The sequence below is a fragment of the Paramormyrops kingsleyae genome, chromosome 9 (genome assembly GCF_048594095.1).
Source record: "Paramormyrops kingsleyae isolate MSU_618 chromosome 9, PKINGS_0.4, whole genome shotgun sequence".
NCBI classification, from domain to species: domain Eukaryota; kingdom Metazoa; phylum Chordata; class Actinopteri; order Osteoglossiformes; family Mormyridae; genus Paramormyrops; species Paramormyrops kingsleyae.
Window position 1 is genome coordinate 25,012,056 of NC_132805.1, and position 21,033 is coordinate 25,033,088.

General features: G+C 40.3%; 1 long non-coding RNA gene across 1 annotated transcript; it reads left to right on the forward strand.

Annotated features, from left to right (window-relative positions):
* The first annotated feature begins 16,855 nt into the window (after nucleotides 1-16,855).
* On the forward strand, nucleotides 16,856-19,382 carry LOC111840411 (uncharacterized). Its single transcript, XR_011992827.1, has 3 exons — nucleotides 16,856-16,959; nucleotides 18,687-19,014; nucleotides 19,218-19,382. It is a non-coding gene; the product is annotated as an uncharacterized lncRNA (long non-coding RNA).
* Nucleotides 19,383-21,033: the final 1,651 nt, after the last annotated feature.

Sequence of the window (21,033 nt, forward strand, 5' to 3'; positions counted from 1 at the left end):
GTGTAATTATTATACAAGTATTGTTCCAATAATCTAATTTGGTTTTCAATTGTTTCCATACGCCGTTGTTCGGCCTTGGATTTCGTATAACTAATAATTTCCCCTCATGTATGCTTTAAATGCCTCCCATCTAACACAAGCATCAGTGTGAACAAGATTAATTTCAAAATAATTTTCAATTCAGCAAATATTATAAACTTTGTATCCTGCAATAGCTCAATGGGCAATCTCCGTCTCTTACAGTTATAAATAGAAATATCTATATCTAAATTCAATGATACAGCTGCATGATCACTTATGACAATGCTATCGTATAGTCAATTTGTGAATGAGTGCCATGTGTACTTGAATAACAGGAGTATTCAATTCTATCAGGATGCAGTTCCCTTCATATTTCAACCAAATCTAAATCTTTACAGGACTGCAGCAACATTTTCCTTGCCTGTATGAGTAGAGTCAAGATTAGTAGAGCGATCTTTTGTAGGCACTAAACTGAAATCATCCCCACATACAGTGAGGAACATAAGTATTTGAACACCCTGCAATTTTGCAAGTTCTCCGACTTGGAGTTCATGGAGGGGTCTGAAATTCACATTGTAGCTGCATTCCCACTGTGAGAGACAGCATTTAAAAAAAAAAAAAATAAAAATAAAAAATATCAGGAAATCACATTGTATGATTTTTAAAGAATTTATTTGTATTGCACTGCTGCACATAAGTATTTGAACACCGGGCAATCAGCAAGAATTCTGGCTCTCAAAGACCTGTTACTCTGCCTTTAAAAAGTCCACCTCTACTCCACTTAATCTAAATTAGTAGCACCTGTCTGAGCTCTTTAAAGACATCTGTCCACCCCACAGTCAGTCAGACTCCAACTACTACCATGGGCAAGACCAAAGAGCTGTCAAAAGACACCAGAGACAAAATTGTGGACCTCCACACACGGGGCAATTGCCAAGCAGCTTGGTGAAAATAGATCAACTGTTGGAGCAATTGTTAGAAAATGGAAGAGGCTAAAGACGACTGTCAGTCTCCCTCGGACTGGGGCTCCATGCAAGATCTCACTGATATCACTGATAAAGGTGAGGAATCAGCCCAGAACTACACGGAAGGAGCTGGTCAATGACATGAAGAGAGCTGGGACCACAGTTTCAAGGGTCACTGTCGGTAGAACACTATGCCATCATGGTTTCAAATCATGCATTGCACGGAAGATTCCCCTGCTCAAGTCATCACATGTCCATTCCCGCCTGAAGTTTGCCAATAACCATCTGGATGATCCAGAGGCGGCATGGGAGAAAGTTATGTGGTCAGATGAGACCAAAATAGAACTCTGGTCTAAACTTCACTTGCCGTATTTGGAGGAAAAAGGAGTTGCATCCCAAGAACACCATCCCTACTGTGAAGCATGGGGGTGGAAACATCATGCTTTGGGGGTGCTTTTCTGCGAGGGGAACAGGACGACTGCACTGTATTAAGGAGAGGGTGAATGGGGCCATGTATTGAGAGATTGAGCAACAACCTCCTCAGTCAGAGCATTGAAGATGGGTCGTGGCTGTCTTCCAACATGACAATGACCCGACGCACACAGCCAGGATAACAGTGGTTCCGTTAGAAGCTTATCAAGGTTCTGGAGTGGCCTAGCCAGTCTCCAGACCTAAATCCAATAGAAAATCTTTGGACGGAGCTGAAACTTCTTGTTGCTCAGCGACAGCCCCGAAACCTGACAGATCTAGAGATCTGTGTGGAGGAGTGGGCCAAAATCTCTGTTGCAGTGTGCGCAAACCTGGTCAAGAACTACAGGAAATGTTTGACCTCTGTAATTGCAAACAAAGGCTTCTGTACCAAATATTAACACTGATTTTCTCAGGTGTTCAAATACTTATGTGCAGCAGTGCAATACAAATAAAATTCTTTAAATGTGATTTCCTGATTTTTTTTTTTTTTTTTAAATGCCGTCTCAGTGGGAATGCACCGACAATATTAATTTCAGACCCCTCCATGATTTCTAAGTAGGAGAACTTGCAAAATCGTAGGGTGTTCAAGTACTTATGTTCCTCACTGTACATACCTTGCAAAAAATTCTGAAAAATACTGGACCATAGATACTAACCAGATTCAGCCTGTGTGGATATGTTACCCTGAACAATGATATATCTACCATCTTGGTCACAAACATTGACCATTTGGAACAGTACAGATTTTTGTATGAGTATGAGGACACCACTAGCACAATTACTAAATGGAGCACACAGAACCTGACCTTCTCTTTTTTAATCTGTGTAACCTTGGGCTGCAAGGTTACACAAAAAAAAGAGACCAGACTACGCCACCCAAGGCCCTGCCCCTTAGGATGTATAATTAACCCCCAGAACTTCCACCCGCAGCCACGTTGCATGAACACAGACGCATATCCCAGAATTAAAAAACAGTTTATTAACACAATATTTAAAAACAACCTCCGAGCCAATAAACAATTACCAGCATATGACACCACTAAAACATGACAAATAGGGGTTGAGAGCCAGGGGCGCCGTAAGGGGGAGGAAAGCTAGGACGATTCCAAGGGCCCCTGAGTGACAGGGGCCCTAAAAAATTAGGAAAATAACTGGATTGGTTTGGACTGGGGGGCCTAATATGATAGGCTTTCATGGGGCCCAAAATCTCTAGCAGCGCCCCTGTTGAGAGCAAAACCCAGGCACTGGTGGTCCAACTCTATAATCCCACCTTGACCCCTTAGCCAGCCAGGGAAGGTGCTTACCTTGAGGGAAAGGAAGGGAAGAGGAAACACCACACATACACACCAAGGGCTCACATATCCAAGTGGGAGTTAACACCAAAAATCACAGCAAACCACATCCTGGAGTTAGTACCTATAATTCACCCCACATTCACTCCATGCAGTGCAGGAAACAACCTCCAGCTCCCAAAACTCCAGCACCACATTCACTGGCTCTATAGATGGGGAAAAGGTCAATAAAATACCCTCAAGACCCCCACCCACTATACCAGCCAGTACCCAGTTAGCCCTGGTAACCACCCCTTATTCACAACCATACCAGTACAACCCACATAATCTTACAAAAATCGAAACAGGCAAAACAGCAGTGACATTCTCCTGCAAACATACACCCATTTCAGACCATACTCACGAGATACACAACTTCAACATTTATTCTACACATCATGTGTCCACCTGTGTCCTACCTGAGCAGCAGCATAAACCCAGACACTTGTTACCCAGCACCCAGCCTGGGAAGAGATCGACAATCCTTACATACCCGAAAAGAAAACTGCACCCCGCAACAACCTTCCAACCACTATTACTCATTACCTTGCACCGCGACACGGACACGGACACGGACACGGACACGGACACGGACACGGACACGGACACGGACACGGACACGGACACGGACACGGACACGGACACGGACACGGACACGGACACGGACACTCACCACAATTCCCGTCACTCACAGGAGTGTCACGGCAACAATCGGACCACGCCCCCACTACCGGCTTCCACCGCTTTTATTCACGCCGATCCTAATTAATTGCGTGCACAGCTGTTTCTCCCCGATTAAAACTTCACTGCGGAACACCCCCAACTACCTACTAAACAGCCTCTCGTGCATGCAACCCGATACGGGATCCGTGGGTGACGTCATCCCTAGCAATCACCGGTTACATACTTTATCAATTTCCACTGCTCTTAAATGTATCTCCTGCAAGAAAATTATTTGGGACCTAAGTTGTTTGATTCTGTTTAAAACCTGTTTTATTTTGGCTATTTCTCCCAGTCCCATGACATTCCAGCTGGTAATTTTGATTTTGGACTTTAGAAGGCATCATGGGCGTCGCTAGGCCATTTTTAGGGGGGCATCACAGAGCGAGGATTAAGCCCTCCAGCCCGGCCACCAGTACCTCTGTGGCACCATTTTCGATAAATTGTTATATCTGCATCAGTGCAGCCCTTTTTCATAAATACAGTTTACAAAAAATGTCAAAATTTTCGCTGTGTTACGTCATCACACCAGCTGTTTCCTCTAGCGAAAAAGAAACCCTTAATACTTACCCTATTAACCTATAGTCTACTTTATAAAACAATGATGCTGTTTTAATTGGAAAACCTAACTGTCAATATAAAACATTACACAGTGCATGGCATTAACTGCCATAGAGTTATGCACATAAATGATTAAAAACAGTGACAGACAGCATTCAATGCACTCGTTTTAACTGCATAGCAGTGTGATTTACAGAGATAGAAAAATCCTGTTTTTTTTGTAATAAATATTGTATTAAATAATGTCCCAGATCGTGAAAAACATTTATTAGCCTTAGAGTAGCGTTTTTTGTCACTTTGATTTAGAAAAAGTTACTTTTTTAATGAATAGAAACAAAAAAAGAATGATATAAAAAATATGTTTTGTTTAATTACATTAAAACAATGTTTGTCTATATTAATGAATTAGAATAAATAGCCTAGTAGATATAAAGTTTTAAGGGGTTGAATTTAGAACCTACTGTCTTATTTATGAGAAATCAGGAAGACTCATTTGAATACTGATTCTGAACAAGCCAAATATGTGTTAAACATATATGGGGGCTGAGCCCCCCTTAAATGAAAATCCTAGAAACGCCCCTGGAAGGCATGATGCTGAACTGTATGTGCCGATGCAAACAATGGAGTGTACACCAGGAGCAGCACGAGCAAGGAGGGATCAACTGGCAGAAGAGCTGAATCGTCTATAGCCTGGTAAGGAATTTAAATTTTGAGATGTTAGAAAATAAAGGCTCTATTACCTTTTATTTGGATGTTGTAAAATGCCTTGAAAAGCTATAGGCTGTATTTTGTTTGAACAAAGATTGCAGTTTTATTTCTATTTTGGGAACTGAGGACCCAAAATTAAAATAAACACAAAAGCGCACGCACAATCAAGTACCCCCCCCCCCCCCCCCCCCCCCCCCCCCACCTCTCCCAATGAAAAAGGATTAAGGTGCTCAAAAAACAATGTTCTTGCACTCCTTGTTCTTAGCTGGTGAGCACTGGGACATGGCTGGTTTTGGGAGCAAGCCAGTGGCGGAGCTAGACTTTTAAAACAGGGGTGGCAAAGGGGTGGCAAGGTATTATTTTGGGGGGTCAATATACAAAGTGTTCAATTACACTAAAAATAAATTATTTTCCACAAAATGTATACAGATTAATTAAAGTTTTTATTTTCCAAAATGTACACAATTATATATGTATTAAGTATACAGCAAAAATAGAATAAGTATTCAAAGTGCTCCTTGGACTAATCAAGTCCAGTAGTAAACAAAAACTGAGGTAAACTTGGACCTGTCAAAACAAGGCAGGACAAGGCAGTTGTACACATTCAAATATGTACCACAAGAATAATAATAGAACAGTATGTATGTATGAGAGTGTATGTGCGAGTGTGTGTGTGTAGGCTATATGAGTGAGCTTGTGTATGTGCGAGTGAAAGAGTGTGTGAGACAGCTCGCGATGACTGGTCGGAAAACAACGTGTAGTCTGACATGTTTCTTGTCCACGACGTGACAAAATTTTTAGGAGTCAAAATCGTGTAATCTGACACAGCGACTATCGTAACAGACAAAAAAAATCGATTCGAATCGTAAATCGAGTTTTTTATTTAAAAATCGCCCAGCTCTAATTAATGCTAAGCACTACAGTGCAATGTCTCCCTTACTTCCCGTTAAAACAGTACTTCGTTTAATTTAATACCAATAAAAGCCTTACATACCAGCAAAAACGCTCTACATCGATCCCGCGTGTGCTGCCGCGATGTTTTGGAGCCGTTTGGAGAACGAAATACCTGCGTGTCAGCTTAACCAATGAAAAGTGTAGCAGCAACAGCACGCTGCACGCTTGTGCGTGCTGCGTAAGGATGCATTCACGTTCGCTGGGAGATTTGAGAAATGTTCGTAAAAATCAAACAGTGTAATGTTTTCAGCGGGGTGGCAACAGGGGTGGCAAGGACTTCGTCTGGGGTGGCAATTGCCACCCCAACTAGCCCTCTAGCTCCGCCACTGGAGCAAGCAGGTGCATTTAGTGGTGGAAGGGGTTCTGAGGATGGAGGGGATTGTGTGGTAACCGGTGGATTCAGTCATTCCATTGCGTGGGTCAGCCATCCCAGATGGTCCATGATTTATTGCAGGGGTCGCAGCAACATGACAGTGCGGTTCAGAATGGTGTTGAAGTGCTGAACACTACACCTTAAATCCACCCAATCACCTATCCAGCATATCAAAGCCAGATTGCTGGAGCTCCAGGAATGGGTGGCTCTCCCATTGGCTTCTTCTTCTGGGTTGGCTCCCTCTCACATGCTTCCCAGTATACTTTAACCAATAAATCAATTAATTAATCACATGTGTAATTAATCACAAATGAAGAAAAACCCACAAAATAACCTAAAACACAATATAAATAAAACACAAACCAAAGAACAAAGAAAAGCACATTAAATATCCCCTTCCCTCTTACATTGCCTGACATATGCTTGGTGATTCTTTCAATCACTCAATGACATCACACTGTACTCCTGTATCAAGTTTCAGTGTAAGCATGTGATTGTTAATACTCAGTGTTTACATCCATTTCTTATTTTCATTTTCAATTTCAGTGATAATTTTGGAAGCTCTGATCACTCCATTTGCCTTACTTCAATGCTACCCATAAACATTTTCTCCAGTTCTTTATGTTCTATCTCATGCACTTGCTTCTCCATCTTTTTGAAGAGTGCCTTCTGTAGTTGTTTTTTTAGAATTTAGTGATCAGTGGTCATTACTAACACACCACAGCACACAGTGCGCAACAACAAAATGTGTCCTCTGCATTTAACCCATACCTGTATGTGACTTTTTGTGACATAGCAGGGGGCAGCTAATTCAGCGCCCGGGGAGCAGTGCTTGAGGGCAGTACCTTGCTCAGGGTACCTCAGTGGTGCCTTGATGGTCGGGGATTTGAACCTGCAATCTTTTGATTACAAGTGCACTTTCCTAACCATCAAGCCACCACTGCCTTGTTATATGTTGTACTTTTGATTTGCACATCCAACTGGAATTATACTGAGCTATTAGTTGAGTTCTCCCCAAACAAGCTTGATGGGCCGAATGGCCTCCTCTGATTTGTAAATTTCTTATGTTCCTATTTTTTCATCCACACTCATTGCAATCTTTTACATACCCAAATTTTCCCATCTTGCATCTTCTTCTTACTGACTTTGTTGACAGCAACTTCTACTTCTTTGTGCAGTGCATGTGACTTTACTTCATTACTTTTTACATTTTAATAATATAAAAATATTTCTCAGCATGCACTTTGAGCATTCTGTGTAGAACTGCACAAAAGTACTGTACACAACAGAACAGATCAAGAATACAAAATAAACAAATAACATTGTAAAAGTGCACTAGTAAATTCTGTATGTAAACTTCACATTAATTTTACAGCATCCTGTGATAAACTACACAAAGTACTGAATGGAAAAGAGCATTGCAAAGCAATGCATACAAAGTATCATTCACAGTGCATGTTAAAAGCTCACGTGCACTTTAGTAACATTTATGTTAACAGAAAATTATTTAATTTTATTAACTGTCACTTGGTACAAACTGGTTTGAACTGCACAAAATGTACATGTGAGATCGCTGATATTGATTATGACTTTTAGCATACAATTCTTACTGATTTCACTTCATGTCTTTTTACACACAACCTTACTTGAAAACACAAGTCTTTGCTTTAAATGTATTTAAAAAGAAAATGTTTCTTTACGGTCCTTTCTGTTTAAACTACAACTATTCAAAATTCAATTCAACAATTCTACCAAAAATTCAATCACTTGCAATAGCTTGTTCTTTAGAGACCGCACTCTTGCAGTTCACTCATTTTCAGAGTTCAGAAGATCATCTGAACAGTCTTGAACATGTACCTTAGATCCTTGTGATACTCTTCATTAAGCATAGTAAGCATAGAGCATAAAGCAAACCAAAGAGAAGAATAAAGGCATTTATATCCAACAATATCTTATCCTTCACACCCACTACAATTCTGTCTCGCACGATTTCATTGTGCAGAGCCCCATATGCTCAATGTTCAGACAGACAATGCAGTACCGTTATAAGGCAGTCTATAGACTCACCTGTGTCTTGCCGTCTCTGATTAAATTTATCTCTCTCAGAAATCACGTTTCTACGCATTAAGAAGTGAGCATATAACTAATCCTTTACAGTTTTGTACTCACTTCTTCCACACTTAGGTGTAAAGAAGTCATAATATCCTGTTTCTTCACCCATCGTGGCATTAAATTTGTTTTCATCTGCTTGCACGTCCAAGCCGGACTTTATCCAAAACCATTCAAACCTCTTGAGCCATTTGGGCCAGTCTTCAGCCAGTGCAGTGGTCACTCAGCCCAGGTGGATGATCCCTTAGAGCAGGGGTGGCCAATCTTATCCGCAAAGGGCCGGTGTTTATGCAGGTTTTTGGGATAACCTGTAGGTCAGCTGTTCAAACCTAGGTGTGAGGACTCTTCAGCCAATCAGTCCTCTAATTAGTAATCTAATTAGGGAGTTGCAGCAAAAACCCGCATACACACCGGCCCTTTGTGGATAAGATTGGCCACCCCTGCCTTGGAGGTATTTTCCTTTTGAAGGTGGAATGCCTGACCTGGCCCCCTTCCCATCATTCAATGAGGTAACCATTCACCTGACAAGTGTCCAGCCATGAGTAGACTATGAGGTGTGAAAGGTATGAGGGACTCATACATAATAAAATAATATTATTTCCATGCACACCATATCTCTACCTCGATCTGGTCTATTTTCTGCCTCTCCCACTCACCTGCAAAGCTTTTGTTTCTTTCTTTTTCTTAATGCAAGACAATAAGAGGATGATCATTTGATAATATAATATGATTATTCAAATGTTCAATATACTTGTGTAATATTGTCTAATGTTTTTGTGTTAATGTTTTCATTAGAAACGCAGTGTTAAATAATGGTGTTTATGAAGTTTAGTATAATTATTGTACATTGAATAATTTAAGTATTCCCATTACTATCCTAAAGGTATGCATACAGCTAACTTTACATGAGCAAACTGCATTAAATTAAGATACAGTTGCAAAATAATGAGCAAAGATACCTCACTGGACTCAAGGGACGAAGAAAGTGTGAAATCTTCGTCTTGCAAACAAACTTTGTGGAAAATGCAGGTAGACATCAGTTATACTCTCATCATTTTTGTGACTTTATGTTTTGTAAAGATGTTGGGTCCTCCTCTGTCTGTGTCATAACAACTAGAATACATGTGTTGGAAAAAATGCAAAATGTAGTAGGAGCAAAATAGATTATTGTTAGTATAGCTGAAAAAAAATCCTGCTCAAAATTACTGGATTGTGATTTGCAGGAAAAAACATCTTTACTTGAGGGGACATGAATAATGTAGTAGTACATGCTTACTTAATGCATTAATTTACCAGTAACTAAGTGTTTGGTAAGTACAGATCCCATGTTCATTCATCATTGTTTAATCATGACAGTTCATGCATTTTATGGGAAAACCTATATTAGTTCATGATATGTTCTTCAGTAGTAAATTAGTTAAGTAATTTTTGCCCCCTCAACTGAAGTCTTACCATTGTTAACTAATTAGTTAATTGTTTACTAACATACAGTACTGTAGTACCTGAATGTAATACCTGAACTATCATGACTGAGTAAACATTTGTTTATTACACAGTAATAATTCTGTGATGCATGGCAGACCAACGCATAGAGGCAGCGACGGCGAGAAACAAAAGCGGGTTTTGCACGAAGTTGCTTTTTATATACAGTACTGTAAAAGGCCGTGCAGAAAGAAACTATACTCGGAGGCAAAGAATGGCAGATAAACACGAGGAAGTTAGGCTAAGGACAGGAAGGGTCACACACAGTAGGATAATTATAGAAAACTAGAGTACGTTGGGACATAGGAGGGTGCACCTGTTCAGGATGAGGTAGTGTTCACAGGAGCGTGCCAGTCAGAGCACAGGAAATCACAGCAAGAAGGGTTGTCTTTGATTCAATCTACCATGAACTTAATTATGACAGTTACACTGCAGGGGCTCCTACCATTTAAAGAGAATTCACATTCTCCCTTACTCCTGCACGCAGGGGTTTGGTGGTGAGTGCACATGCCCAAGCTGGAACTCTCTTGGCGCGGGTTTTTCAGTGTTTAGCAAGCTAAAATAAAGACACCTGTTTTTTGGCGCTTGGCTTGTGGTGACTGCCTCTTTTCTCTTTTTCCTCCGCACCGCAGCTCTACAACACCATCTAACCACAAGATGGCGCCTAAGGATTACAGCCGAGTCTGCATGTGATACACGGAGTGCATTCTGCCAACATAGGCGAATAACTGTGGTAATAAAGTTATCATCTCCCCGTACAATGATGGCAACGTAATACAAACAGATACACGAACATAACATGGTACAGGAATACAGGAAACACCCGTGTAAATGATATTACACAAACACTGTTAGTCCAGTAATTAAACTAACTACGTCAAATACAGAACGAATATTAGCCACTGAACGACATTGACACACACAGATAACCGTGGGCAGGAAACACTACATTATTAGAAGAGACTAATGGTGAGATAATTGCGAGGTCACCTCTTCGAAGCGCGAGAGAACTTATACCTATTCTGGAAGCTTCCACCAAGCACGTCGTATGCCTTAGAGCAGGGGTCTCAAACTCCGGTCCTGGAGGGCCGGAGCCCTGTGTAGATTAGTTCTTTCCCCCTTCCACCACAAATGATCCAGCTCAAGAGCCGTGTGGTAATTAGCACAAAGAGTTGAATCAGGTGTGTTAAATGAGGGTGAACCAAAAACTGTGTAGGGCTATGGCCCTCCAGGACTGGAGTTTGAGACCCCTGCCTTAGAGTGTGACGGCACTGCTGCGCACTGACGCAGCTTCGGGTCCCATTGCAGTCCTAACACATACAACACAGGTTAATTCACAGACGATACTCGGGGGCAAAGCAGGTGTTTACACTAACAAATACAACTATTTACAAGACATACAAGCAGGGCTATTTACAAGCGCTCCCAGCACGATCAGCACACTAACTGGGCTCCGCTATTTGGACCCATCTCGCCGGTGTTCTGTCATAAAATCCTACTCATCGAGATGTGCTATTGAGCCTTTCTGTGCATGTGCAGTTCCACCGTTTTGGGATTAGGGTTAGGTTTTAGGGGTTAAGGTTAAGGTAAGGGGGTTTGGGGGGTTAGGGTTAGGGTAAGAGTTAGGGCTAGGGCTATCGATTAGCACTACGGTAGCATTTTTCCACAAGGCAGCATATATCGACAGAACACCAGCAATACTGTGGAAACTACAGAAATTTATTATGGTGTATTTCTGCAGTAAACGTGTCAGTACGGGAGTTCCTCTCTTTTTTCTAATTAAGAACCCATTTGTCATTCATTGAGGTGTGCGGAGACCTTTTCTTTCCCCAAGATAAACCCAGTTATGACATCATAATTCCATTTTGCTTTGACATGCCAGTGCCCAAAGTTAACAAGAAGTCTAATGTCATACTGCCAATGGGGCTAAGTTCAATGACTAAATAAGAATTAAGATGCCTAATTTTGACCTTTTTGTTATCTGCTGCTACATTATCTGCTGGTCTACTATACCATACCATACTACAGTATATGATGTATATGTAGCTCACATACCACATCTATTTATGTTGCATGGTTGACATACTGTAAATATGTACACAAAGGTTATATTCAATATTGTTATGTACAGATTTACACACAGCTTACACACATCATTCTATTCATGTTACATATTTTACATACCATATTTATATTCTGCTACATTCCTGCTGCTGTATTATGTACAGACAGTTTATTCATGGGCGCCACTTTACAATAAGTCTACCGATATAAAGAGTTTATGAATGGTTTATAATCTGGTTATTAATTAGGTTGTAGCACTTTGTAAATTATTAATAATAGACTATTTTAAACAAGTTATAACAGTTTTCTTTCTATTAATGAGTCACTACCATTTACAAGTGGCAAAAGAGAGCCTTATTGTAAAGTGGTAACTATTCATGTATACACTGTGTGTCTGACCTCCTACAATGTCATATATATTTTGTGTTAATCTGCATTGTGTAATTGTGTACATACCCAATGTGTCTTACGTTGCACCGTGGTCCCAGGGGAACAATGTCTCATACCACTGTATACTTGTGTATGGCTGGCACAACAATATAGTCCCACTTGACTTGACTTAAATAAGAAAGTTATTTGAACTGAGTTAAATAAAATGAGTAGGAAAGCTTACATTATTTGTTAAAGCATGCACTGCAGCTCATAGGATACAAATTCTTTTTTATATGGAAATTCCTGGTTTTTGTTATAGATGGAAATTTTTCTTCTTGACTTTTATCTCGACTTGCATTTATGAAGAAATAAGACTCACTTTCAAATTGTTTCAAGTCTGTCAATACACTACATATTTAAATTTGTCTATTCCACAAAAAATAGAATTCCACTCTGGGACATTCTCCAATAAGAAAGAAATTCCCTCTGTCCTTACAAACATGTTTTATCTGTGTTCTAATGATAATGTAGTGGACTATTGCATAGACTGAAGCACTTTTGCTGATTAAAACCAGCCAAGTCTTTCCAGTTGTATACATAGTTTTCTGTTTTTGTTCGTTCTTAGTGTGACAGATGTGTCTAAATGGACTGTTGAGGATGTCAAACATTGGCTGAGGATTAATGTATTTGAGAATCACCGATCAACATTCCATGGTTTTTAATAGAAATCATGGCAATATAATTTAAGAACATAAGAACATAAGAACTATACAAACGAGAGGAGGCCATTCGGCCCATCGAGCTCGCTTAATTGTATATACAGGTCCTTCTCAAAAAATTAGCATATTGTGATAAAGTTCATTATTTTCTGTAATTGACTGATAAACATTAGACTTTCATATATGTTAGATTCATTACACACAACTGAAGTAGTTCAAGCCTTTTATTGTTTTAATATTGATGATTTTGGCATACAGCTCATGAAAACCCAAAATTCCTATCTCAAAAAATTAGCATATTTCATCCGACCAATAAAAGGAAAGTGTTTTTAATACAAAAAAAGTCAACCTTCAAATAATTATGTTCAGTTATGCACTCAATACTTGGTCGGGAATCCTTTTGCAGAAATGACTGCTTCAATGCGGCGTGGCATGGAGGCAATCAGCCTGTGGCACTGCTGAGGTGTTATGGAGGCCCAGGATGCTTCGATAGCAGCCTTAAGCTCATCCAGAGTGTTGGGTCTTGCGTCTCTCAACTTTCTCTTCACAATATCCCACAGATTCTCTATGGGGTTCAGGTCAGGAGAGTTGGCAGGCCAATTGAGCACAGTAATACCATGGTCAGTAAACCATTTACCAGTGGTTTTGGCACTGTGAGCAGGTGCCAGGTCATGCTGAAAAATGAAATCTTCATCTCCATAAAGCTTTTCAGCAGATGGAAGCATGAAGTGCTCCAAAATCTCCTGATAGCTAGCTGCATTGACCCTGCCCTTGATAAAACACAGTGGACCAACACCAGCAGCTGACATGGCACCCCAGACCATCACTGACTGTGGGTACTTGACACTGGACTTCAGGCATTTTGGCATTTCCCTCTCCCCAGTCTTCCTCCAGACTCTGGCACCTTGATTTCCGAATGACATGCAAAATTTGCTTTCATCCTTTGGACCACTGAGCAACAGTCCAGTGCTGCTTCTCTGTAGCCCAGGTTAGGCGCTTCTGCCGCTGTTTCTGGTTCAAAAGTGGCTTGACCGGGGGAATGCGGCACCTGTAGCCCATTTCCTGCACACGCCTGTACACGGTGGCTCTGGATGTTTCTACTCCAGACTCAGTCCACTGCTTCCGCAGGTCCCTCAAGGTCTGGAATCGGTCCTTCTCCATAATCTTCCTCAGGGTCCGGTCACCTCTTCTCGTTGTGCAGCGTTTTCTGCCACACTTTTCCCTTCCCACAGACTTCCCACTGAGGTGCCTTGATACAGCACTCTGGGAACAGCCTATTCGTTCAGAAATTTCTTTCTGTGTCTTACCCTCTTGCTTGACGGTGTCAATGATGGCCTTCTGGACAGCAGTCAGGTCGACAGTCTTACCCATGATTGCGGTTTTGAGTAATGAACCAGGCTGGGAGTTTTTAAAAGCCTCAGGAATCTTTTGCAGGTGTTTAGAGTTAATTAGTTGATTCAGATGATTAGGTTAATAGCTCGTTTAGAGAACCTTTTCATGATATGCTAATTTTTTGAGATAGGAATTTTGGGTTTTCATGAGCTGTATGCCAAAATCATCAATATTTAAACAATAAAAGGCTTGAACTACTTCAGTTGTGTGTAATGAATCTAACATATATGAAAGTCTAATGTTTATCAGTCTATTACAGAAAATAATGAACTTTATCACAATATGCTAATTTTTTGAGAAGGACCTGTATGTATCAAAAACGTTTTTTTTTCACTGGCATAAAGTAGACACATTAGGTTGTATCACCAAAATTAACCAAATGGATGTATGAAATCCAGCTGTTGCCTTGCCTCATATCAAACCCATATACACTATATTATCAAAAGTATTGGGACACCTGCATTTACACACACATGACGTTTAATGACATCCCATTCTTAATACATAGCCTTTAATATGGAGTTGGCCCACCCTTTGCAGATATAACAGCTTCAACTGTTCTGGGAAGGCTGTCCACAAGGTTTAGGAGTGGAAATTGTCTGGCGTCCCTGTTCCTGGTCTCGTGCTTCATCGTTGGACGGATTCCTGGGTCTACTCTCCTGACAACGACTTTGGTAGTGCGATTTGGCTTTGGTTGTTCAGGGTTCTCCTGCATTTTGGGTCTCCTGTTGTCCCTGGCTTCCTGCTGTGACAATTTGTTTGTTTATTTTTCACATTTCAATTCATTGAACTCTCAGGATAATTGGAATCGCAGGAGATCTAATACAAACACCTATAACTGGTTGACCCCATTTGGTCACTATGAACTTGGTTCCATCCTTGTGGGTCCCTTATTTGGGTGTTTTGGCCACTGGTCTGTGATGTAGCCCATATATTGCCATGGCATGTGGCCATAGACGTAAATGAAGTGATCACATGTATGCAAATATACAGTCATGGAAAAAATTTCAAGACCACTTTTAATCCTGGTATTATCATGATTCAGCTGGCAAAAGGCTGCGCTGAGCAGCAGGTACCACATTGAAAATTTCTAAGACAGCAGCACACAAAAATAAGATGAAGCAGGAGACACTGGGAATGACCAGAAACCAGTCAGGTAAAGGGTGAAAACGACTTTCTAATACCAGAGATGACTGTTAATCTGACAGTTTCTCATGAATCGGAGAATGAATCAAGTAACCTTCAAAAGGAATGGGAAATGGTGCAGGTGTGAAGTGCACTGATATGTGGGAGTCTGTATCAGGCTCCCAGAAGCAGGACTGTCCCATGAAGTCCCATAAAGCAAAGAAGAAGCCCTTCATTAATGAGTAACAGAGAAGAACCAGGCTGCAGTTTGCAGAAGAAAATATATTATTCACAGACACAGAGCCATAAATTGAGAAATGAGTGAGACAAAAAAATTGTGCAGTGGTCTCATTTTTTTTACAGCTGTATATGTAAATTTTTCACAAATCACGTTTTGCCAAAAAACGACATGGATATTGTGATCCAGGAGCTGTTCATTGTTCTTAAGGTTTAAGTGTAAAAACAGCCTCTTTTCCTACTACCTGCTTGATGCACGCACTGACCAATGACTGACTGATAACATTTGATTTGTGAAAAAAAATCACAAATCAGACTGGTCAATATAAGCCTAGTTTGGTCCTTGAAGGTAACTTTTTTTTGGGGTGTTTTGGTATTAGATGTCCTGCACTATGACTTAGCCATATAGTTCAATGAAGTGAAATGTACAAAAATCTGTGAAAAAAATTCACAAATCAGACTGTTCAGTATGAGCCTGGTTGGACCTGTTCATATGGTCAAGTTTATTATTCACTTTTGAAAATAAAAAGGCAAAGCACAATTCTGGATATGTGTAATTTCAGATCTCTACAAATCTGTAATGAAATTTTTACTCGTGAAAACTCAATTATGGATATGTGGGCCTGGAATTCTCACTAGTCAAAATGTAAATACAGATATATACAATTATCATTCTTACTAGTAAGAATTGAGTTGTAGATCTCTACAATATAACTTTTTACTAGTAAAAACTGAATTAAGGATATATGAACCAAAAATACCATGGATGTCAACGGGAATATATGATTAGTAAAAATTGAATTATAGAGCTCTATAATATTTTTTTTTTACTAGCAAAAATACAATTCTTGCTAGTAAAAATTATCATTCTTACTAGTAAGAATTGCATTGTATATAAATGAAATTCATATTGTTAATATATGAACTCCAATTACAAATTCCAATTACAAATTCCATAGATGCCATAGATGACACATCCGGCTGACATGTGTCTTGGCTCAAAGCGGGGAAGCAGACACAGCAGGCGGAGAAGTCAGGCGAACACGGGGTTTATTTGGAATAGAAACACTCAGGAACACGGAATGACATCAATGACCAGACTGGGGAAACGTTCACTGGACTAATTAAACACAACTAGGGACAGCTGATAACATGGGGATTCCACACGGGGTACATGAGGGGGCGTGGCACACAAGGGGAACGGCACAATCGGGGCATGACAGCATGCATAACGACGCAGTCAAACGACGAGGATATGACACAAAATGACGTGTTGACATATTTCGTTAATATGCAATAAAGGAGTCCAACGACAGGGCATGCTAGGATGACAAGTATGACAAGTGTTTCCTCAGGTGAGCAGTCGATATCAATATTTGTCACGCCCACAGGGGCGGGATCGGACAGGTGCAACTCGGCTACAGACGAGTAACCGCTTACATAGTCAAACCACCTCAAAACATCATCGCGAAGTATTGAGCCGATGTATCGACGCCTTACGAAGCACTTCTCTTGTCTCCATTAGTGCCAAAAATGCGTCGATATACATTTGTACGTTCCATTTGTGCCAAAAATATGTCATTAGTACACTGTCCACGTCGACTGAGCACGTAACAAAACATTCGTTTGTGACAAATCTATTTTGACAGTCACAATGTCGATTGCTCACCCAACAAAACATTTGTATGCATCAATTCAACTTTACATTGTACTTCTGTTGTTGTACTTACATTGTACAACTTTACATTGTACTCTTAGCACCCCTGCCGTTTGAAGTAGACTAATTCAAAGTTTCTTTGTATAGCGCGCTTTCATATACGGCAGATCACCGTGGTATAGTTTGCATATATAGCGATTAGGGATCCCATTCAATTTATCTCTACTGTACAGTAACGTGTATGTTAGTAAATAGTGGCGTTTTGTTCCTCATGATTTGTGTATTCAGATGCTGTCACCCCCCTATCCCGAAATCTGCTGATATTATACTTTGCCTTTTTATGTTCAAGAGTGAATAATGAAAAATTTACCATATAAACAGGTCTAACCAGGCTCATACTGACCAGTCTGATTTGTGAATTTTTTCTACAGTCCAGTTCCGCTGTCAGTGACTTACAGAAGAGGATTAGGGCCACCATGAAAATATTATTTGAATTCTGACTTTTTTTTCAGAATTCTGACTTTAATCTCAGAATTCTGACTTTAATCTCAGATAAAAAAAGTCAGAATTCTGAGATTAAAGTCAGAATTCAAATAATATTTTCATGGTGGCCCTAATCCTCTTCCATAGTGACTGATATGCGCGATTATGGAAAAAAAAATCGCTGACATATTTTAGCTGATTTTTTTTGTTTATTTTTGCACATTTCAGTTAATCAAACTCCATAGCTAAGTAGAATTACCGGAGATCTATAATAGCAAAACACCTAAAAAGTGATCCACAAGGACCAAACTAGGCTCATACTGGCCAGTCTGATGTGTGATTTTTTTTCACAAATCAAACGTGGTCAGTCTGTCATAGGTCAGTGTGTGTATCAAGCAGTACTACCTGCTATGGCAAGGCAGTTTTTATAGGCAGTTTTTGCACATAAAGCTTAATTACTAATAATGGAAATACCCAAATCACAATATCCATGTTGTTTTTGACAAAACGTGATTTGTGAAAAATCCACAGATATACATTAGTCTTGTATTAACTATTATTGCATAATTGTACACATATTATCACTTTATTTACCTATATGGCCACATACCAGGATAATACATGGGCTACATCACAGACAAGTGGTCAAAAACACTTTGTTTTTGACAAACAGCACTTTTCCCCCCACCATCTGCCTGATATACACACTGACGTATGACTGACTGGCCACGTTTCATTTTTGATAAATATCACAAATCAGACTGATCAGTATGAGCCATGTTTGGTTCTCGTGGGTTGCTTTTTGGGGTATTTTAAAATTATATCTCTATTTTGAATTGAGTATTGTAGTCACTGAAAAATATTTCACACTTCTGTTGATCTGTCTTATTTCTAAATAATGCAACATGCATTTCTGTTGTCATTTCTCTTTTCCTATCTCAGAAATAAGTAGTTTCATAACTGGATGCAGTGTTCATAATCAGAGAATGGAGAGGCTCTGGAGAGATGTTTGCTGTGCTGTGACCGTGAACTACCATACAGCATTCCAACAACATTCTGCCCCACAGCTGCTTTAAACCCTGAGAATGAGCTTGACCTCATTTGTTTGCATTATCTGATGCTGCCCCGAATTAATGCAGATTTGCAGCTTTTTAAGCAAGCATAGGATCGCCATTCCCTTTCCACAGAGCAAGGAAGGTCACCTCAGCAACTGTGGATTGAAGGGCAATTAATGAGCAACAATCCAATCTCTGACCCCGTCAATGAGCAGGTCAGTCTAAGAATCATCTTTATTTACAATGACAAGTTGTATTATGTCATTCTGTGGATATATGACATAAAACTAAATACACTACAAATGTGGTGCCATGGAGCAATTATACATTTACTGTATAAATGTACATCTTACTCAGTCATAGTTGAGAGGTGAGAGACTTCAAAATATTTTTGTGACGACATTTTGCTCTGATCTAGGGGAATCTGGAAGATTATGGAATTGATTGGGAAGGACCAACACCATTAGATCCCGAAGGGACAGTTGATGTTCCAGAGACACCTGAGGCACCGTGGAAGAATTGATCCCCTCGACCACAGCATGTGCTTTGGGATGGACATTCTCTTGGAGCCCTTAGAAATTGCAAGGCAGATGTTTCATGCCCATTAAAAAATTGCCACCCAAATATTTCCTTAGTGTACATTTTAAGCTTATGTGTCACGTCCAGCCCCGCCCGCCGTGTTCACTCCCCTTGGGCTCCAAAATAGCCACGCCTGAGGGTCATCTTGTCTTACCTCGTGTTCTGCCCTCATGTTAATCACTAATTGTTACCTGGTGTTTTCCCCTCTTTTTACTCTTGTATGTAAGTGTTCCCTAGTCCCATGTTCCTCAGTCCGGTCATTGTTCCGTATCATGCTCCTGGTCCGTGTGTGCTTCCCCGAATAAAGGGATTTTCCTGAAAGAAACTGCATCGCTTATCGTTCCTTATCCATTTGTTATGTGGACGTGACATTATGTATTATACTTTTCTGCTAATATTTACTTTGCTGATACCGTGTACTATATTGGCAAAACATCTTCACCATCATGGATAGAATTTAGAACCAGGCAGTGTTAACCTCACAACTGCACTCAACACTGATTACTGTCAAACTTCAGTTATTTTATTTAATTCTCAGGCCCTGCCGTCACGTGCCACGTGAGAGTGTGGGGCCTGAGAACAGTGCTGCGAGTATTCAGCAGTATGCTATTGGGGTACCTTCTTTCAGCTAGGAGCCTGCACGCCCAAAGAGTCACCTTGACCAATCAAAATTACGCTCAGGGGACTCAGGAGGAGGATCACCGAAAGATAAATCCTTACCCACACGACGTATTGATCTTTTCGAGTCATTTCATTGCAAGAGGTCAGAATGGCATGCTAGCCTATGATTGTCAATTCGTGTTCAGGAGAGGGGTGGTATTTGGGTTTCCCCACCGTCCAACCATTCAGTTTCAGTTTGTAATGATGGGAATCAAAGACTATTCCAGAGGTTAATACGTGTGAGGTGATACTGTGTCTGCCCCTGCATCCCTCCTACTCAACCTTCATAGAGTATGTGGAGTCAGGGATACATTTGGATTTATTTGAATCCTTATGAAGGTAAAACAGTCTCTTCCTTTCTCTGCTGTGTTATGTAATGCATATCATCTATGATCATTCTTTGTTTCCCATTAATAGAATCAAGGGTTCCTTAAGCAGTATGGAAAAGTATGGAATTTGATTTTAGTAATGTCCAAGCCTGGATAAGTATGACAAAAGAGGGTGTGCAAAAATGTTTCCAGAACTCTTGCCCCATTCTGTTTTCTAAAATAAAAAAATCATTTCTAGGGCTGTCACGATCGTAAAATTTAAGCCGACGTTTTAAGCCTTCCCTAAACTGTTCCCAAAAAGTTGGAAGCGTAGAATTATCCAAGATGTCTTGGTATTCTGAAATATCAAGAGTTCTCTTCACTGGAACTAAGGGGCCTAGCCCAACCCCTGAAAAACAACCCCAAACCATAATCCCTCCTCCAACAAACTTTACAGCTGGCACAGTGCAGTCAGGCAGGTAATGCTTTTGAGGTATCCGCCAAACCTAGACTCATCCATCAGACTGACAGACAGGGAAGCGTGATTCATCACTCCACAGAACATGTTTCCACTGCTCCAGAGTCCAGTGATGGCCTGCTTTACATGACTGTGTCTGACACTTGGCATTGCGCTTGGTAATGTGAGGAATATGGAAATATTCATTTATCTTATCTGTTTTCCAGAAT